Source organism: Electrophorus electricus, chromosome 4 (genome assembly GCF_013358815.1).
Source record: "Electrophorus electricus isolate fEleEle1 chromosome 4, fEleEle1.pri, whole genome shotgun sequence".
NCBI lineage: Eukaryota > Metazoa > Chordata > Actinopteri > Gymnotiformes > Gymnotidae > Electrophorus > Electrophorus electricus.
The window spans coordinates 654102-669367 of NC_049538.1; the positions used below are offsets into that span (position 1 = coordinate 654102).

The 15266-nt window shown below is 41.6% G+C and overlaps 1 pseudogene; it reads right to left on the bottom strand.

Annotated features, from left to right (window-relative positions):
* Positions 1–3785: 3785 nt before the first annotated feature.
* LOC118241141 overlaps positions 3786–15266 on the bottom strand; it is an 86006-nt pseudogene continuing 74525 nt past the window's right edge.

The following is a 15266-nucleotide window of genomic DNA, read 5'->3' on the forward strand; positions in this document are numbered from 1 at the left end:
TGCTAACAGCGCTAATGCTAGAAGCGCCAATGCTAACAGTGCTAGTGCGAATGGTAATGGTACTATTGGCGCAGCCAACGGTGCATGCGCAGAGCCCACCATAGAACAGCGCCCTCTCACGGAGAGTGACGTGAGGAGAGTGTTTAAAAGGGTGAATACCAGGAAGGCGGTGGGACCAGACGGTATCTGCAGTAGAGTCCTCAAAGCCTACGCAGATCAGCTAGCCCCAGTATTCACCGACATCTTTAATCTCTCCCTGACGCTCGGTATCGTCCCATCCAGCTTCAAGCGTGCCACCATCGTCCCCGTCCCGAAGAAACCTCGACCCTCCGGCCTCAATAACTACCGCCCTGTTGCCCTGACATCAGCCATGATGAAGCTACTTCATCACATCTTCACTGCCAGCCTCCATGGACCCACTGCAGTTTGCATACCGCCACAACTGCTCCACTGATGATGCAATTGCACATCTGCTCCACCCCACACTAACCCACCTGGACAAAGGGAGGGGTAATTATGTTAAAATGCTGTTTGTCGACTACAGTTCAGCATTTAACACTAACATCCCCTCCCTACTAAGTTGGAGGATCTAGGACTGCATACATCCCTGTGCCACTGGATCTCCAACTTCCTAACAGACAGACCACAATCAGTACGGGTGGGCAACTGTGCCTCATCCATCCTCACCCTCAATACTGGAGCTCCTCAGAGTTGTGTCCTAAGCCCCCTGCTCTACTCACTGTACACCTACGACTGCACAGCCACTTCCAGCTCCACCATCATCGTCAAGTTTGCTGATGATATCGTTGTCATGGGCCTGATCTCGGACAATGATGAAAGGGCCTACCTGGAGGAGATTAAACACCTGGAAAACTGGTGCCAGGAAAATAATCTCCTCCTAAACGTCAGTACGACAAAGGAGCTGATTGTGGATTGCAGCAAGAAGCAGGAACAGCACTACCAACCTGTGAGGATCAGTGGGACCACAGTGGAGCGAGTAGATAGTTTCAGGTACCTTGGTGTTCACATCTCGCAGGACCTGTCCTGGTCCCGCCATACCAACTCCCTGGCAAAGAAGGCTCGTCAGCGTCTTTACCACCTCAGACGCCTAAGAGACTTCAGACTGCTCTCCAAGGTACTGCGAAACTTCTACACCTGCACAGCATCCTCACGGGGAACATCACAGTCTGGTTTGGGAATAGCACCAAGCAGGACAGACAAGCACTCCAAAGGGTAGTGCGTTCAGCAGAGCGCATCACTCACATGGAACTTCCTGACCTGCAGACCATCTACTACAAGGGGTGCCAGACTAGGGTCAGGAGGATTGTGAAGGACCCCACCCATCCGAACAATAGGCTCTTCCCTCTGTTGAGGTCAGGGAAGCGCTTTTGCTCCCTGAAGACCAATAGAGAGAGACTGAAGAGGAGCTTCTTCTCACAGGCCATTCGGGCCCTGAATCAGGGAAACTGATAAACTGTGGGGACCACCAACACCATGTAACATAACTGTATATATATGTTCAATTACCACCATGTAACATAAAAACTGAAAATGTCATTTTACAAGATGGATCTGTACATTCTGTACATTGTGTACATACATATATACAGAACCATATACATTGTACATTGTGTATATAAACATAATATACATATATTGTACATACATTGTTAATATATTTTTGCACATATATAGAATATATATTTCTCTATGCACCCCTGTTTTCTTTTTCCTCAGTTTGGACAGAGCACTCCATTTCACTGCGGGTTATACTGTATATGACTATGTATGTAACAAATAAACCAAACTTGAAACTTGAAACTTGAAAAGCTTGCCTACATGACATTATGAATGTCAGACTCCAGTAGCCTAAATCACCCTGGAAGGGTGAGACTCCTGTAGCCTAAATCACCCTGGAGGGGTGAGAATCCTGTAGCCGAAATCACCCTGGAGGTGTGAGACTCCAGTAGCCTAAATCACCCTGGAGGTGTGAGACTCCAGTAGCCTAAATCACCCAGAAGGTGTGTGGGGGTGTTCACTCTAACAGAAACCACAGTCTCAATTAAGGTGCAGAAACACTGTCATTACAGCATCACAACTGAATTATGGATCAGCTCTCCAACTGATGCTCATGCTTCCTTTATTTATTACCTGCGCATAAACACACCGTAAGAGCTAAAAACAGAAAACACACTTGTTAAAAACAGTGTTCATCTCAAAGTTAGACATCTGTAATACAATGCAGTTTCAATATTTTAGCCAAATATATACAGTTGAGCTACATAAAAATCAAAATAACACATACTCAACACCACCCTTCACAACACACATATGTACACAAAACACATTTATTGTTAGACACTGGAGCCTTTCTGCCTTCAGGCACCCAACGCAAGGTCTCTGCCTATCAGCCATGACATGGCGGCTTGACCATGAGCTGGTCGCCCGAGGTCATCTGCTCCCTCTTCTGGTCTCCTTTACCCCTCCCTTTCTCGTTCTCTCTGTCCCTCTCTCTCTCTCTTAGCACAGGAGTGGCTCATGGCAGGCACGGGAACAGCTCGTGGCTCATTCATGCAGAGAACATCTAATCTTTACTAACCTTGTCTCTTTCCTTTCTACGTAGACCCTTAGAACATGCCTCACTTTTCCCCAATCATCCTGTAGATTTAGATAATAGATATAGGACACATATATACTCTGTGCTTTCCTCAATAAAGTGGAACTCTCTTGATTCACTACCTTGGTGTCAGTGTCTCTTGACTTCCCCGGATTGATCCGGCTACAGTGGACAGAGGGCAGAGGGTAACTTGGAGGAGATCGAACCTGAAGGACTGGTCACTTTGAAGCAGTTTGTAACATTTATCATGGTTTAAATCATTATACAACAGACATATAGATTACTTTCTTAGTGTAACTGGACATGTAATACAGCAATAGCTGACAACAGAGAAAGAGAGAAGCTGTCTGTCCATTTAAGTCCCAAAGACTTTAGAGTGCAGAAAGAATGCACCACTATAAATGACCACAAGATGACCACAGCACTTTTTCAATGAAATCTGAATTCTTAAGGGCATAATGAGAACAGGTTTTGGAGTAGCCAAATCCAGTTTATCCCAGATACAGCAGATGAGAAACGACAGGGTCTGTGTCTGGTTTCTGGGTTGTAGGGGGTAAAGAGTCTTTGGAGAGGTGATGTGTAGGTGAAGCAGAATCAGATGGAGTTTATTTCAGGAAAATATAATTATACTGTTCTCCTTCTACATGTGATAGTGAGAAAGAAATCCATAATGTAAATTTCAAGATGAGATCTTTATATACCTAAAGAAAATTAATCTATATTTACATTTGTTTCAGAAAATAGCCATTTATTTATTTAAAACCAGCAACATAAAAGTTAAAAAGTAATTTTTTAGGAGTATTTATGTGTAATTAGTAAAGTCTTTACAGAAGATCATTTGTGATATCTTCTGCATTTTAAACTCAACTGTGTCCTAATGTAATGGTATAATTTTAACACAGCTTTTATTAGAGAAAACCTGTTTTCACTGTTTGTGTATGTTGTACAGCAGACTAACTGATGATTCTAGTTTTCTTTTAGGAGTAGTTATGCTGTAATTAGTAAAGTCTTTACACCAGAGGAGCTAATCTCTACTATTGAACAATATCAACTCTCTGAGGATATGATACACATCAGAGAATGATCATAACTGAAGAACAATGTGGCATTTTGCATTAATTTTTAATCTCTGTTATTAACCACAAACACATTATATACCACAAACACATTATATGGGAACACATAACATCATAGTTGAATTTAGACCAATCCTGAACCCAGCATAGAGGGGCTAAGTGAATGTGATGTATAGGAGGGTCATTGTGTTAGAGACTCTGTAGAAGGACAGTAGAGTTCCTGCACTATGATCCACATACACTCCTATTCTGGAGGGTGGTGGTCCTGGGATCTTAGTCTTAATGTTGTTGTGCTTAAAAGAGAGAGAAGGAGAACACTGCAGACTCCAGGACTGAGTGTTGAATCCAAACCTACACTCATTACTGTCTCCTTTCCTGCTGATATCTTTATATGAGACTGATATGTACGCATTTCCCCAACTGCTCCACTCAACCTCCCAGTAACAGCGTCCACACACACTCTCCATACACAACACCTGATGACAACAGTTAAATCTCTCTGGATGAGCATCGTATGGCTTTTCTTGCTCAATCCGTGTCACCACTCTGTTCATCTCAGACAGCCTGAAGGAACAATGTGCTGTGTTGGGATCCAGAGTCAGTTGATAGAAATCTGAAACAAAGAGCAAGAGTTTTTTATTTACAAACTCTATTAATGTCAATGAAAATATATTTTTCTCTGTTTGTCTTTCTCCTTACAGGCTTTAATGAAAATGTAAAGAGTACACAGTGATTTACCATGGATCTGATAATATGGCATAATCATTACAACCAGAAATACAAATATCGTGTGTGTGTGTGTGTGAGAGAGAGAGAGAGAGAGCGAGAGCGCAATGTGTGTGCATGTTTTTGTACATGAATGTGGATGTTTGTGTGTACATTTGTAAAATATAAGGTGAAGTAGTTGTTACTTATTTAAATTATCCAAGATTTTTGGAATGGAAATATTAGCCAACATTACTTATAACACAGTATAGCAATTTAATCAGGCTACCTCGGGAAGCAAGAAAGAACAAAAGCCAAAACAACAGAGAAGAATAAGAAAGAAGGAAAAGAGAAAGAAACTGCAGGAATAAATAAAAAAGATGACACTTACTGAGACATCAGGAGAAACGAGAACACGGAAATTAAAGCAGTAAACAGAGAGAAGGACCTAATTTATGAATCCAGCAGACAATGTATGTGTGTGTGTGTGTGTGTGTGGGGGGGGGGGGGGTGCATGCGTTACATTTCAAGAAATCTTCTCTGGTCTTTGGCTCTGAGGGTAAACTCTGAACTGCTGCAGCTGTGGAGAAACAGAATCAAAATGATCCAACAGATTGAATAAATGAGACCCAAATGATCCATCGAGGAACACAGAAAATTATAATAAAAGTGAGATAATATATGGATTATGTGTTTAAAAATCACTATCTAATCTTTTTGTTAATGATGGACTTTTGGGAAGATCAGAAAATATCTGGAAGTTTCTCTCTCCATTTTTCTGCATCTGTATATCTGTCTTGTGTTCTTTCTTTCTCTCCTTCCCTCTCACACAGCTTCTTTCTCATGCTTTCAGTTTCTCTGTTTCACACACATGTTGTCTGTGTTTGTGTTTGTAAACTAAATGTGTTTCACCTCTCAGTTTTGGTACAATAATTAAAATATTAAAAACACAAGCGAAAGAAAATAACAGCATTTCATTGGCGTAATTCCAAAAAATACAAGAATATATTTGCCTAGATAGGTAACACTTACAGTACCGTTGCTTAGTAACCATATTAACTATCCATGTTAAATGTGTGTGTCTTATTTCACCTTAAATTGGTCAGAGGTAGTTTTATTTAAATAGCTGTTTTATTTTATAGCTGTTTGACCTGCTGCTTAATACACTGCCTGGGCAAAAAAAAGCAAATAGGTAAGAGCCTCCCATTGGATAATTACTGCATAGGTGATTATGTTTCAGCTGGCAACAAGTTATTTAACCCTAACTAATGCAGTGAGTAACTTCTCATTTGTTAAACAACCATGTCAAAAGACACATCCTGTGGTTGTGGAAAAGATGATAATCTGTTTCAGAAGGGTCAAATTATTGACATGCATCAAGCAGAGAAAACATCTAAGGAGATTGCTGAAACTACTAAAATCGGGTTAAGAACTGTCCAACGCATTATTAATAAGTGGAAGGACAGTGAGGAAACATCATCTTCGAGGAAGGAATGTGCTAGGAAAAATCTCGAGTGATCGTGATCAGTTATCACTTAAACGTGTGGTGAAATCAAATCATAAAAAAAAAACAACAGTAGAACTCAGGGATATGTTTAATAGTGAAAGTATGAGCATTTCCACATGAACAATGCGAAGGGAACTTAAGGAATTGGGACTAAACTAAACATTTATGTAACTCTGGACAGAAATAAATGTCACATTGCAGAAGCTTGTAGAAACAATGCCACAGCGAATGCGTGCAGTAATCAAAGCTAAAGGCGGTCCAACGAAACAGTTCTGCTCTCTTTCCTGCTGTGGCCTGAGCCTAGACTAGGCTGTAGCAGAACTTTGAGCTTTATGCGTAGACAGTGAATGTGATTTCAGCTACTTTCCTGTTTCTGTGTTTGAATAGTGAATGGTATTTCACCTGCACTACTTCCTCTGATTTTGGTCTTGAGTTCATCAGCCACTTGGTTATATTTCATCTTCTTCAGGATGTCCAGTGTGATCTCCACAGCTCCTTTTGGGCCATATATCTGCACCATCTTGTCCACTGTGTCATGCCTGGTAGATTTCTCCAGCTGAGCCTTTGAGATATGGGGGAAACCGTCCACACCATTTTTCAGATGCCACTGGAATAACTCCAGGTCCTCTGTCTCCAGCTCATTTAGAGTATACAGCAGCTGTTCTTTAATGGTTGCAATCCTATATTGTGAAGAAATACAACAGACTCCAGTTTACTGAAGGAACCAGTCTCTGAAGGTTCACAAACCTAAAGTTTTATATTGTTAGTGACGGGATGGAGAGAGGAGTGAATGTATCAGTTGAAGTGTGCTGGGTGGGTGATGTCCAATGGGTTTTCCCCTGTTTGTCATCTGTCACCTTCCATTGTTTGGAGCTGTTATGAAAACACTCTGGCTGAGATCATATAGGCATGACATAGGCAGAGACCTTGCATTGGGTGCCTGAGGACAGAAAGGCTCCAGTGTCTAACACATAATATAAATACTTGCCATGACATGGCAGCTTGACCACAAGCTGGTCGCCCGAGGTCATCCATTCCCTGTTTTGTCTCCTTTATCCCTCCCTTTCTCTTTCTCTCTCTCTCCCTGTCTTTCTCTAAGCACTGAAGTGGCTCATGGTGGGCACGGGAACAGCTTGTGGCTCGTTCATGCAGAGAACATCTAATCTTTACTAACCTTGTCTCTTTCTTTTCTACGTAGACCCTTAGAACATGTCTCACTTTTCCCCGTCATCCTGTAGATTTAGATAGTAGATATAGGACACACATATACTCTGTGCTTTCCTCAATAAAGTGGAACTCTCTTGATTTACTACCTTGGTGTCAGTGTCTCTTGACTTCCCCAGATTGATCTGGTGACAGAGGGCAGAGGGTAACTTGGAGGAGACTGAACCTGAAGGACTGGTCACTTTGATCCAGTTTCTAACAGTGTGGGTCAGAAGTGGGATACTGCGCAGGTATGTGACACCCTAGTATTTAATGTGTCTTCTTCTTCCTGCTCAGTATCTGTGCTTAAATTTAATTTAAATTTAGTTTAGGTGCATTTTTGTTTCAAATAAGGTGGAAGAGGTCTCGTCTATTGGCACGAGCTGAATGCTGAATTTTGTACTTGTTATCCTGCCTGTTGAAAAGGTGGACGAAGTCTTGTCTATTGGCACAAGCTGAATTTTGTGTACACTGTGTAAAGATTTGTTATCCTGCCTGAGACTTATTGAAACACAATTTACTCTTTATTGGTGAACCCTCCCTCCTCTGTACCTATTTGAGTGCTCTTTGTATAGTTGTATACTGGTTGTGATTTTGCTGGGTGACCCATGGGTTCCAGCATTATGTAAAATCCAAAAAGGGGGAAACCCCGAAGAATTGGATGTTTCGGTGTGGTTTGGGCTCACATCAGGATCCGTACATTGATTGTCTGGCTGGTTGGACTGAATGTGCTGGGTTTAGTTACTATCCTCATACAGGCTCGTTTGAAAGGGAGTTTGTAGCACTCAGTGCTATGTTTGTTTATAAGGGATATGGGGACCTTAGCTGAGATTTCCAGTATATGAAGACTTCTTGGCAGGCCTGGAGTAAGGCCAAGCCAGTGTAGGACAAGGTACATGGGATAAATCCAATAAGTCGCCTGGGTCAGAAATAGCTGTTTTTGCCAAAAGAAAGCTGAGAGATGGGCTTCTGGAGGAGGAGCAGACAGCAAGTCCACACCCGCCCTCTATCCTAACCTCGCCCCTCCGTGAACGTTTCTGCTCCATTCATGAATCTGGGTGAGAAACTGTGTAGCTATGCCCCCTAGCATGACTGATATTAAAAATATTTGTGACAGTTTACCTGATCCAACTAATGTTCATGCATCTGTGGATGCTCTAAGGGATGCATCAAATATGCTCAATTAACAGGACCAGATTTGAGGACCATTCTGATGTGTTGGTTAAAGCACAGGTTTACTGAGGAGGAGTTGATTAATGGCATTAAGTCACTGTCGTTTAGCAACGGCACCCTCCCAAATTCGAATAACGATGAAGCCAATGTTTATTACTGGGCACAGCGCTAATGTTGACACCTTTTATCAGGAACTGAGGGAATTCCTACTTAAACTACAGGCCTCTTGGAGAGACATTTATGCAGCAACCAGCTGCATATATGACCCTGATGACCCTACAATACACCTGTAAACCGGGTGTTAAGGGATGGAGAGTTACACAAGATCTCAGGTACATTAATGACATAGTAGTTCTTATAGCCCTGCTGGTGCCTGATGTGTCCACCATTCTAACCGCTTTTCCTACACACATCGCTATTTTACTGTTGTGGATATTTGCTCTGCCTTTTTCTTTGTACCAGTCCACCCAGACAGCCAACCACTTTTCACATTTATGTTTCAGGGTAGGCAATACATGTGGTTCTGGCTCCCCCAGGGCTTCTTGGACTCCCCATCTGTGTTCTCCGCTGTTGTAGGAGACGCATTGGCATCCTGGGTGCTTCCAGAAGACTGTTACCAGTTATGCAGACGACATCCTCTTATCAACAATGCAGGAGCATTGCGTGATGGGGTCCCGCTCACTACTGAAACATCTGGCTTCATGTGGGTTTAGGGTTTCACAAGCTCCAGTGGTGCAAGCTGTCTGTCACGTATTTGGAGTTCCTGCTGTCCGCTGGTGAACATCGCCTCTCAGATGACCATCTGGCAGTCATACGTGACATCCCTTCACCCAACACAAAACAAGCCATGCTGAGTTTCCTGGGTCTGGTTAACTACTGCCACCAATGGGTGCCGTATTGTTCCTTTCATGATAAAGTCCTCAGGCAGGGCTGTGGAAAAGACTGTACTGATACGTTGGTCTGGACTGAGCCCATGTATCACTCATTTAGGACTCTGAAATCAGCCTTTTGCTCTGCTACAGCACTTGGCCTGCTGAACTATATTCTGCCCTTCCACCTTTATGTTTCTGAATGGCTCCACAGCTGTGGGCGTCCTGGCCCAGGAGCATAGTGGTAGTTGTTCCCCTGTTGCCTTCCTTTCCAAAACCTTTGATTTAGTAGTTCAAGGCATGCCGGCCTGCTTACGCGCTGTGGCTGCCTTGGCCCTTCTGGTCACTGATGCAGAGAAATTAGCACTGTTTCATCCCATGGTACTACACACTTCACATCAAGTTATTAATATTATGAATAACATTCAAACACAGCACATGAAAGCACAGCAGCATTCAGACTATGAGGCCATCCTCTGCGCCACTCAGAATTTAACCATTAAATCACACACGAACCTGAGTTCACCTGCTAATCGCTTTTGACATCGCTAAATCATTCTGATGACTCTGTGCCCCATGACTGTATAGAGGCGATCCTTGAGTCCTCGAGCATGCGCTCTGATCTCTCTAGCATGCCAATCGAAGGCAGCCATCACATTTTTGTAGATGGCTCATGTTTTAACCCGTCTGACTCCAAATTTTCCTGAGGTTATTCTGTCTGCTCTCTGCCAAACCTTATTTTGGAGGCTTACTCTCTCCGTTACAAGTCTGCTCAAGTAGCTGAACTGATGGCATTGACCAGAGCCTGTCATCTATTCCAGGATCAGGTTGTCACCGTCTATGCTGATTCCCGTTATGCGTTTGGAGTTGCTCATGACTTCCGTAAGATTTGGCACTCCAGGGAATTCCGCACCTCGGACGGTAAGCCCATTTCTAATTCAGGACTAGTGTCTACACTTTTGTCGGTATGTACACTACCAGCTCAGCTGGCTGTCATAAAGGTCAGGGGTCATGACAACCACTGGATCTGACATGGCCTCTGGCAATGCCTTAGCAGACGAGGTTGCATGTTGGGCAGCTGTTAATGCCCCCTCATGCCCATATGCTGTATCAACATGTGAAGCATGTTTTCACTGTTTGGTACCGACTAATATCGATCTGCTTTTCTTACAAGCTCGGGTCACACGACAGGACTGCTCTCACTGGGCTGATCAAGGATGTAGGCCTGATAAAGATGGTCTGATCCGTGACCCGGAGGGGCATATCGCCCTTTCTAAATCTGTTTTGCCATTTCTTGTACATCTTGTACCCTCAGCAAGTTGGTGAAGCTGCGCATTGACCCATAACACAAAAGTGATCACAATTACCACAAGCGCTGTATTAATATTGGCATCAGCACAGTGGATACACACAAGCCGGCTGAAGAAATCACCAGTAGCTGATGCGTCCGACAAGCAAAATGCACCTCAACACATTCACATATAGTACAAAATTTGTTATGATTTCATGCGGAGGGACTATCCCTCAGCTGCACCACACACCAAGGAAGTACTCCTTGGCCCTGTATGTCAATACACTTTAGCATTGGTATTATAACTTCATAGATATCCTCTCTGCTGATTAACATCCTTTTGCAGACTCTTTGGTCCTTTCTCTCATTGTTTTCTTGATAAATGCATGCAAAACCTTACTATAGGAATAATGGGCCCCATTCATGTGTTAATATTTGCATTACTTTTAGACTCGAAAGGTACAAAATTGGGTTGCAAATCCCCCTACTTTTTCCCCAAAGATGAGGTCAGAAATTCATGAAGTGTTTAAACTTTACAAGGCCTTTTCCTACAAAAGATGTGATATGATTGGAGGAGGGACATACAAGATCAAGGTGTGTGTAGTGCATGTGTGTTTGTACACAATTTTGATGTAGTATTCTATGATTGTAATTGAAATGTGATTGTAGGAGGTTTGATATCACATGTGAGAGAGTATGATGGGGTGTATAAGAGGTTTGATAGTGAGTGTGAGAGGTAAGTTTGAATAATGGCCTAAAGAGCCTCTCACAGGTTATCAAATGCTCAGCATTAAATGCCAGACCTAGTACCTACCTCTATACACACAAAATAAATCAACTATCTTATGGGACAAGAATGAAGATTACCTATATTAGACATAAACCAGTACTACAGGACAACAGAGACCTGAAACCAGAGAGCATCGGCCACACTATTCTAAAAATTCAATTTCTCACTAGAAATGACTGAAATGAGTCACAGAGAAAGGAACATAAATGACATTGAACAATGTACAGTTCACAAGCCAATATTTCTGATGTCATAAATTCATGAACAATGCTATTACTGCATACGCTTTGAACTGTGAAATTATCCCATTATTTTAAAATAACCTGCAAAATTTAATTTAGTGTAATGAAAGAGCAGGTAGCAAAATGTTTTTTTGTGACTATATTGTAAATATAGTCCATCTTTCTCATGTTCTACTAGATAAATAGTATTGAATTTGCTTTTTTTTTCCACTTGCAGGTCTACACAGGAAATGATAATGGTGTTTGTCTAACCATTGGTTATGCTGTCTTTGCTGATAATATGCTACCAGAGAACGTACAACATTTTAAGATTATCCCTGCATTTGTCTGAGAAAAACACTCAGATACACAAAAACACAAGAAGTCATCCTTTAGACTAAAATAGGCTGACTGTCACTGTGCCTCAATAAACTTAATCCATAGTCACTGTTTTTCTTGCTGTTGTTGAAATAAAGAACAGAAACTCAACAATTGATGTAAAAATTGATGTAAAAGAAATACAACAAATAAAGTTCATCAAAGCAACTTTTCAGAGTGGCTCTATTAGGGAGAACAAATACAACATGAAATAAATAATATTTATTTTAGGAGTTTTTAAAATGCTTCCTTGCAGTTCAGTTTAGTTGTAGGAATATATCAGTTTTCCAGCTTTGTCAGAAAGCTTGATTCATCATCATGTGTTCACTTGTGTTCATACACACACACACACACACACACACACACACACACTGACACCAAGGTAGTGAATCAAGAAAATTCCACTTTATTGAGGAAAGCACATATATGTGTCCTATATTGACTATCTAAATCTACAGGATGACGGGGAAAAGTGAGGCATGCTCTAAGGGTCTACATAGAAAGGAAAGAGGCAAGGTTAGTAAAGATTAGATGTTCTCTGCATGAACGAGCCACGAGCTGTTCCCGTGCCTGCCATGAGCCACTCCAGTGCTTAAAGAGAGACAGAGAGAGAGAGAGAGAAAGAGAAAGGGAGGGGTAAAGGAGACAAGAATAGGGAACGGATGACCTCGGGCGACCAGCTGTTGGTCAAGCCGCCATGTCATGGCTGATAGGCAGAGAGCTTGCGTTGGGTGCCTGAAGACAAAAAAGCTCCAGTGTCTAACACTCCCCCCTTTGATCCCAAAGGAATCACCTATCAGTATATAGACCTTTCTCATACGCACGCACCAAGGCAACATTAGCATGATTAATCACAGCGGTAGAAATGTGAGTTATGAAAGAAGACAGCAGTGACAATAAACAGGGTCCACAAACAAGAATCAACACAATAATCATAAGTACGGGAAAATATATGTTTATGAGCCAAGATCCCCAAGGGCCGACAAGGTCAGTTATCCAACTGAACAAAGAATCATCGACGGGTGGAGGCTCAGCAACAACGGTCTTCATGTGTGAAATGATGTCAGTAATGTTATAGTAACTAGGGATGTCAAAGCAACACGTTTCATTAATGACCTTGCAGATGCCTCCCTCCTTTGCCAAGAGGAGATCTAGGGCTAGGCGGTTCTGCAAGACATCGGTACGGATCTTATCTACCTCATCGTTGAGCAATGCCAGTAATTACAGACCTTTTAGCCCTGTCAGATGTCAACTGTGAACGTGTATATATGACCAGAGACGGGATAGTTAATGCTGGGGTACAACATCCTTTCCAGGAAAATTGATGACAGGTATGACTAACAAACAAAGTGGGTATTAACATTTAGCATAAACCCTACTCCCATATTGATTTGACAGTCTGATGAATTATGATTAAGTGCTGTTGCCATAACATTATCTACTGGGACTGGTACACAGGTTGTATCGAATGCTTGACACACCAGACAGTCCTTCCCTGGCTCCACCTCTCCTGCCGCTACCAGGGAGACCACACAAGCTAAATTACAAATACACTGTTGTTGATGACTCTGAAAGCCCACTATCCCCCCTTTTGTACCTTTCAAGACTGAAAATAATGCCAATATTATCCCACGAATGGGACCCATTATTCCTATAGTAAGGTTTTGCATGCACTTATCAAGAAAACAAGGAGAGAAAGCACCAAAGAGTCTGCAAAAGAATGTTAATAGGCAGATAGGATATCTATCAAGTTATAGTACCAATGCTAAAGTGTATTGACATACAGGGCCAAGGAGTACTTCGAGAGGCAGTCCCTCAGCATGAAATCATATTAATGTACGGATCAGACAATCAATGTACGGATCAGACAATCAATGTACGGATCACAACGTGAGCCCAAATGTGAGACAAAAATGCTCCTAAACTAAAGTTAAACAAAATTTAAGCACAGAGATACTGAGCAGGAAGAAGACACATTAAATACTGGGGTGTCACTTACCTGCGCAGTATCTCACTTCTGACCCAGACTGTTAGAAACTGGTTCAAAGTGACCAGTCCTTCAGGATCAATCTCATCCAAGTTACCCTCTGCCCTCTGTCCTCTCTAGCCGGATCCGGGGAAGTCAAGAGACACTGACACCAAAGTAGTAAATCAAGAGAGTTCCACTTTATTGAGGAAAGCACAGATTATATATGTGCCCTATATCTACTATCTAAATCTCCAGTATCTAACAATATATATGTATATATATATATATATATGGTATACGATGTCTAAATGTTAATTGTGAGCGCCACCATTGTCTTTATGTTTTGTGTCATTAAATGTTTCACAAGCCAAGAGAGTCTTTGTGTCCTGCTCCATGCCCTGCAGCACTCGGGCAGTCGTTCCACATGAGCAGATCATCTCAAGCACAAACACAGTTCATCTTGTACAGTTTCTGTTACAATAATGACTTCTAGTTTGGTAATGCAGAATGATTTTGTACTTTTCTTTGTACTATTTTGATCAGAAAAGCTCTCATGGTTCTCAGCCTTCCAGCTGATTCAGGAGCTTCTGATAAGCAGGTCATTTTAAGCCTTTGTGCAAAAACTCTTTATTAAATATCAAAGCATCTATTATGATTTCTGCATCGTAACATGTTTACCTTATTTCCTTAATTTAAAGTACTCTAATGAAACAGCATCTTTCCAGTGAACCTGACAATACCCATGATGTTGCAAGGTGAGCGCTTAATGATTATCCTTTCTTGTTAGCCTGAATAGCAGACGTATGCACTTTTCCTTTCCATAGAAGAGAAGCATGACTTTCCAGTGAATCTGATAACAGCCTTATTTTCTCACTTCTGCAGAACTCATAAATAACTGTGCAAGTCCTAACAGATCACACCCTAAATTCAATGCAGATATGGCTGACATCCAGACATGTTTTTTCAGACACTTGTATGTTCATAAAACTGATTCAAATGCTCAAACAAACCAACTTTTGCTTCCACCACTAGCACCAGACATACTGGGCTGTGTTTATAGAAGTGTCATGCCACGTGCCATAAAACTGTTGTAAAACATGAGTGGAGTTGATATTTATTATTTGTAAATTCGGTACTCATAAAAATATGTTTTCAATGAAATGTGAATGTTTTCAATAAGTATTTCTATTGGTATGTCATCAAGTCTTTCCTTTCCTTCATGTTACTCTTCATGTTCAGGTTAACACTCCAAGGAAGCAGAACACTTTTTACAAAGGTGTGCTGTAAAACTGTAACTGTAAAATAACTATAACTATAACTGATAACTATAAAATTCTGACTGCCTATGTTGCGATACATAGGAGTATTATCAGATACATAATGTCTGCTTATATGCCTGCTTATATGCAAAATGAATTCTTTCTTTCTTCTGGGCCAACAGCAATATGTTCATCCTCACCCTCAATA